We start from the raw sequence: 6,752 nt of genomic DNA on the forward strand, positions 1-6,752 counted from the left end.
GTCTCTATGAGTTTGTTTGGATATGATTCATTGTTTAGAGCAATATTCCAGTCGTTGTCTAGTAGAGCATTTGATCTGAACTCCAGGATGATTTGGAGAGTCTAGAATGACTGATATAAATGGAAAAGGATTGTTTGGACATGTACCATAAGGTTGCCCTTTGCTCAGATGTTACTAGCGAAATAGTCAAGGATCAACATTCAAGGATAGTTTGGATAGCTTACACAGAAAAAAAATTGAATATTACATTCATTCGTGTAAACTTGTATTTCTTATCACACAAACAAGCAACTTGCAGGACATGTTGCTTGCAAATATGGACTCTTGCATACAATATTTGGAAATTTTTTATTTCATATCTCATACCAACAACAATGTAAACTTGTTTTCTACATGACACTCTATTTAAAATGCATCATACACAGCAAAAAAATAATTTTAATATCACATCAAAGTGGATGCACTTCATTCGTGTCGAAAATATAAAAAATTATCATTCGAAAATACAAAATTATCATAAATACAGTGCATGAAGTGACATTACGCTGCTTTTACTGCATTTGTTTATTGTTGTGGCCATAAAAAACACATACGCTTTTCGACATGATTGAAGTGCAATGCAATGAAAATTTAATTGGATGTAATATTAAAAGTTATTTTTTGCTGTGTATGAATCTTTGAATGAATGTATACTTCTTTTCTGAACTGTGTAGAATATCCCGAAAACAAAAATGTTTTGCCAATAGTATACTGATCGCGTTGTGTTTTCCTACGTTGTGTTAAGAAAAAAAAAATACACGATCGATTATTTGGCCGTCCTGCCATACGAACTATTGCTTTTATTGATAATGAAAATGGATACAATACACTGAAGAGATACATTTATTCCACTACCAGCGGCACCTGTTTGTGTAGTGTACATCAGTACGGCTGGTAGGGTAGGTACACACTTAGTGGACAGTTGCACAAACATATACTTTTATTGTGTCATTTGTGATGAACCCCCCCGCATAAGCGCGAACCATAAATTGACCTTACCGATAATGGTTATAAATTGTTTATAATCCCTGCTAAACTTCAACTGAAATGGTTATGGAACTTTACATGAACGTTTAATGATAAAGTTTTAACCTTAAGTATTATAGTTTTTTGGAAGTGGAGCTTACAAATAATGGGTTGTTAAGAACCATTACCATTCAAAATTCTTGTTTTCTCCATACATTTTCGGAAAGAAAACTATACTAAATCCTTTAAACTTATGGTTTGAGAACATTAATGGTAATGGTAATGGTAACCAGTAAGGTCCATGAATGGTTTTGTAACATCGATCAACTTTATGTGGAATATATCGCGAATTGGTTGCCTGTAAATTACTGATTACCAATTCACGATATATTTCACGTAAAGTTGAGCGATAATACAAAACCATTAATGGACCTTACTGACTACCATAACCATAACCATTAATGTTCTCAAACCATAAGTAAAAACGTTCTAATATAGTTCTATTTCTGAAAATGTATGGAGAAAACAAGAATTTGGAATGGTAATGCTTCTTAACAACCCATTGTTTGTAAGGTCCGCTTCCAAAAAACCATAATACATAAGGTTAAAACTTTATCACACAAACGTTCATATAAAGTTCCATAACCATTTCAGTTGAAGTTTAGCAGGGATTATAAACAATTTATAACAATTATCGGTAAGGTCATGTGATGGTTCGCGTTTATGCGGGCCCCTAAAAACACTGGAAGCCGATTTTGAAAGTTCACCTCATATTCATTTTGATAGTATAATAAATTCATTCCTTATTCATTTTGAAAGGTGTGAACAAATAAATTCATCTTCTATTGCCGAAAAATATCCATGGCCAGTTAGTCTTGGCCATGAAATAAGGGGATGGTTTGGAGGGAGGTGCATGTAAACAATGTTTAATAAAACTAAACCCCTTGATTTAAATGAATGTTTCAGCTGGAAACGTTGAAACCTCGTCGAGATCTAGCGTTTTCAAAATAAAAAGTCCGTGCTGGTACTTAACCCGAGCCGAAGAAAATAACTAATGAATACCTAATTCTGACCTGATACCAAAATTTGGTATTGACCAGCATGACATGAGCAAGAGCATGAGCATGAGCATGAGCATGATTGATCGCCCACGGTTACTACTCTGTTATTGCCAGATCAGCTGTAATTACACAGAGAACCAATAGACGATGCTTGGGGCTAGCAATCATCCTCAATGTGTAAAAACTGGTGATCTCAAATTAGACAATACCAGCGCTGGCGGCGCCCGAACGCAGGTCAAGAAAGGAATGGATAGGAATGTGTTGACGTGACGCTTGCTTTGATGGAAGCCCAGAAATCCTCTGCACTTCCACGAGGAGTCACTGGGATGTTGGGTAAGGGGGTAGGGTTTGCAACAGGGTTTGTTTTGGTAAACGATAAGCTGAATTGATGTCCGAACGATAGGGAGGGGTTACTGTATAAATAAATAAAAAGGAATGATCTCAGCCAAATAATCAAGTGGAGCTGCACCAACAGCAACCGGCCTCCTCGTAGACTTTCTTCGACCCATCGCAGGTATCTCCTTCAAACACAGACGTCAAAATTTCGGATCCATCTCTGTCGTGACCGGACCGAGGTTTCCAGCCTCGGTCACGGCTACACGAATCTCGGCTGCTACGCCTCCACTGCTGCTGCGGCTGCTACTACTGCTGCTGCTATTACTGCTGCTGCTACTGCTGCTTCTGCTGCTGCTTCTGCTGCTACTGCTGCTATTTGTCCGTCACCTTCAACGTTCGTCACAAGAATGTCGTGACCGGACCGAGGTTTCCAGCCTCGGTCACGGCTACACGAATCTCGGCTGCTACGCCTCCACTGCTGCTGCGGCTGCTACTACTGCTGCTGCTATTACTGCTGCTGCTACTGCTGCTTCTGCTGCTGCTTCTGCTGCTACTGCTGCTGTTTGTCCGTCACCTTCAACGTTCGTCACAAGAATGTCGTGACCGGACCGAGGTTTCCAGCCTCGGTCACGGCTACACGAGTCTCGGCTGCTACGCCTCCACTGCTGCTGCCGCTGCTACTACTGCTGCTGCTACTGCTGCTTCTGATGCTGCTTCTGCTGCTGCTGCTGCTGCTTGTCCGTCACCTTCAACGTTCGTCACAAGGATACCTTCTGCAAGCTTAGGTAGCCCATATTTATACCGAAGGAATATCCCATATTATACTTCGTCTTTTACACAGCGCTGCTAACTGTTTTGAGATTTCTCCTCACAAAGCAATGATAATGAGATTTTGTTCAAATGCACGATAAATTGGTTTTCATCAATTTAAGCGTTTCGTTACATGACTCTACTTATATTTAATCATTATCATCCTTACCAACTCTATCTTCCACAATCTCGTCGATATATAATTAATAAAGTATAACAAAATACAATCAACCACGATCTTTTCTACTTAATTTCTTTAAACTCATACCACAGACAAACAGACGTAACTCTTCATTTTGCATCTTCGTTCATGAATTTAACGATTAATTTGAATATTATCAGTTCCGCGAAATACTCGCCGCAGCGCTAGCATCGGATCACTTTGACGTTTCTAAACATTATATCAAACATGTATGCAATATTGTTTGAGACTTGGTGAGCAAGCTTGTTTTCCGAGAGAAGCCCGAGAGATGTCGTTACTGAGGTCCTATGTTTTGAGATACTATATATTCAAGAAAAACTTTTTCAAAGAGTTACGTCTGCTTGTCTGTGCTCATACTATGTATGAATATTGTATTTGCATGGTATGATTGAACTCAACTTTCAGGCCTATTCTGCGCGGCGTGTGAGGTGAGGTGACACGCTCTCACTTGTGAAGTGACAATTGTCACCTCGGGTCACCTTATATGTGCTTCATTTTGATTTGGGATAAGTGTTTGAACTATGGCTCGGGATTTCCACTGTGGCGTGCTTCTATTGTGACATACCCATACGTATTTTTGTGGTGCGACATAGTGGAAGCGTGTGAGCATAGTTGGAGCATATACCCTATATAATTTAAAAATCAGCTAAGAAACTAACTTCACATGAAAGTGTTACCTTGGTCGAACTAAGATATAATAAATAGGTATAGGCTTAAATCAAAAGTACTTGAAACACGTTTAATTTTAGATTACAAGCACAAGTGCAGGTACTTAATAAAGCATGAGTTATGATTGATTAGGTGAATTAGAGCTTTTAATAATTTATTAAATTAGACTAATGAGATATCATAATCATCAAATGAACTTAAATAAGAAACTTCAGAAAGTCTAGTGACATTAAGTAGATTAACAAAAGAATTAGGATGCGGGGGTCCGCTTAGCGAGGCAACTAACCCTTAAAGTAGGAGAATAAATCTTCATATTTAGTCTTGAACTTTAAAAAGAAAACGCAAGCAGACCAATAGCATTAAGCAGATTTACAAGGAGAGGAATAGTTTAGAAAATAAGTAAAAGTAGAGGTATGTGACAATTAATAACTTTTAAACTTTTGGAGGTATTGTATTCCCCTGAGTTTGTTGTACTCGATTACTTTATTATTCTCTCAATACGTGAAATCTCTTATATATGCGGTTAAAGCATTTGAGTTAACTTATTTCTTAGTGTTCAAGTACTTACATTTTTAAACAGCAGTCAATGTTAATCTATGAACTAAACCATACGTAAAATCGATCTTTCCTCATGTAGTATTGATGCATGTTAAACTTTTCGCGGCTGTCGGAATCTACGCGCCTACGTCTACGGAGCTTACGCAGAAGTGATTCACAATGCGGTAGAGCTCACCAAAAGTTTTTTTTTTGAGCTTCTGTAGTATACAATTTGTTCGGTACGGTCGAGAAATCTTGAAATGATTGATACGTGCGGTAAAATAACTAAATTGAAACAATGCTCAACAGTAAAACAAGTAGAATATTTAGGGAGGAAACTAAAATTAATCAACTTGCCAACATAGGCTATCACTTTTATTTTGGTGGCACTCTTCAAGCTGTATATTTTCTCTACGGTTGTTTTGCGTGGTGTTCACAATTTGCGCGATTTTTGTATCTTACGTAATTTAGATGTTTAGCTCTAAACGGTTTTACTGACTCGAGGTCGTTCCTTAAGCGGTGTTGGTACAGGTTAAACCTTTGCCGACTGTCGGATTCAACGCGCCTACGTCTACGGAGCTTACGCAGAAGTGATACGCAATTCGGTAGAGCTTGTCAAACGCTTTTGAACTTATGTAGTAATATTGAAATTATTGATACGTTCTTTAAATTAACTAATTTGATACAAAGCTCAGTAGTAGATAAGCAGAATATCTAGGGAGGAAACCAAAATTAATCAACTTGCCAACATAGGCTATCACATTTATTTTGGTGGCAATCTAAATGATAATAAGCCTTTTTTTCTCGCTTCGGTTGTCTCGCACGGCTTTCGAAATTCGCGCGGTTTTCGTAACTTACATAATTTAGATATTTCGTTCGAAACGGATTTACTTATTCAATCGGTTTACTACGCGGATGTATCCACGCGCACACGTCACAGCATTTTTTCTATAATCTATATATCTATATATCTTGAAACAATACATACGGAATCCAGTGTTCAAGCGGCCAACATAGGCTAGTTCTTCTGCTGTATTGTCAAAGAAAGAAGCAAAACTTATTCAAATGGGTCAAGTCTTGACAACTAAGCTGTCACGCAGCTCCAGCTTGATACCCAATAAAAAAAAACACTCTCTGTTGACCTTGAGTTTATCGGTTTGTTTAGATGGCAACCTTTTCCAGGTACTCAACCGTATTCTCTGTCTTCTTCAATCCTGTTCAAAGGCAAATCTAAAATACCATTTTTTTTAGCCTTATTGGCTCTAACATTCTTGCCTGTTAGAGCCAGATCCAACGCGGTGAGGATTGAGCTCAATTTGGGAAGCCTTTGGGTGCCTTCAGCGCCCGATAGGAGCCCGAGCATGACTTTCGGAAGTCCCAGATTTGTCCTCTTGTCCTTTACCGCAATACGGTAGTAACAACAGACCATAGCCAACACCAGACCACCACCCCAGCAGACACCGTTTATGGCAGCCACTACAGGCTTCCGCGATTTCTCCAGCATAAGTTGACCTTCGTGAGAAATCTTTGTAGCTTCCCTTGCCCTCTAACATTTGTCCAGCATAATGATATCGGCGCCAGCGACGAAACATCCTGGCTTAGCAGAAATCACTACTGCCGTCTGGATTCAAGCTCGGCTTGCACTTCGGCGCCCAAAGAATCCACCTTAGCGTTGGGAGTATCTAGTGTCACTCACTACCAAGACATTATCGATGACCATAGTTTTGATGTGCTTTCCGACCGAGGTACTGGCCAGAAAGCGGTTCTGCATTAGCGGAGCATTTCCTGTAATGAAATACGGAAAAGGTTTTCAAAAACGAAAACTAGAAAACCAATACAAACACTTTTATCCCGCTCCACTTCAGTTTTTCCAGACCCGTCGTCAGCATTGACGACTGTCGCACTGTTTGGTTTGAGGGAAATCCTAAGTTCCCTCTAATATCGTATCGTTTTATATTTATTTATCTTATATTTTTTCATTCATTCAAACTACAACTAATATGTATTTTTATTTCTACAGATACCCCGTATGGGTTGCTGTGCCTTATAAATCTCTAGCCGTTCCTTGGCAAGTTTGTAGTAGGTTTGTAGTTTCACGAACTTGATTTTAATTCTTTAGAATTTACTTAGGA

The 6,752-nt window shown here is 38.8% G+C and overlaps 1 pseudogene; it reads right to left on the reverse strand.

Annotated features, from left to right (window-relative positions):
- Positions 1-5,758: 5,758 nt before the first annotated feature.
- On the reverse strand, positions 5,759-6,391 carry LOC135709963 (trifunctional enzyme subunit alpha, mitochondrial-like; annotated as a pseudogene).
- Positions 6,392-6,752: the final 361 nt, after the last annotated feature.

This window comes from Ochlerotatus camptorhynchus, unplaced genomic scaffold, assembly GCF_037179485.1.
Source record: "Ochlerotatus camptorhynchus isolate MF236.1 unplaced genomic scaffold, CSIRO-AGI_Acam_v1.1 ptg000369l, whole genome shotgun sequence".
NCBI lineage: Eukaryota > Metazoa > Arthropoda > Insecta > Diptera > Culicidae > Ochlerotatus > Ochlerotatus camptorhynchus.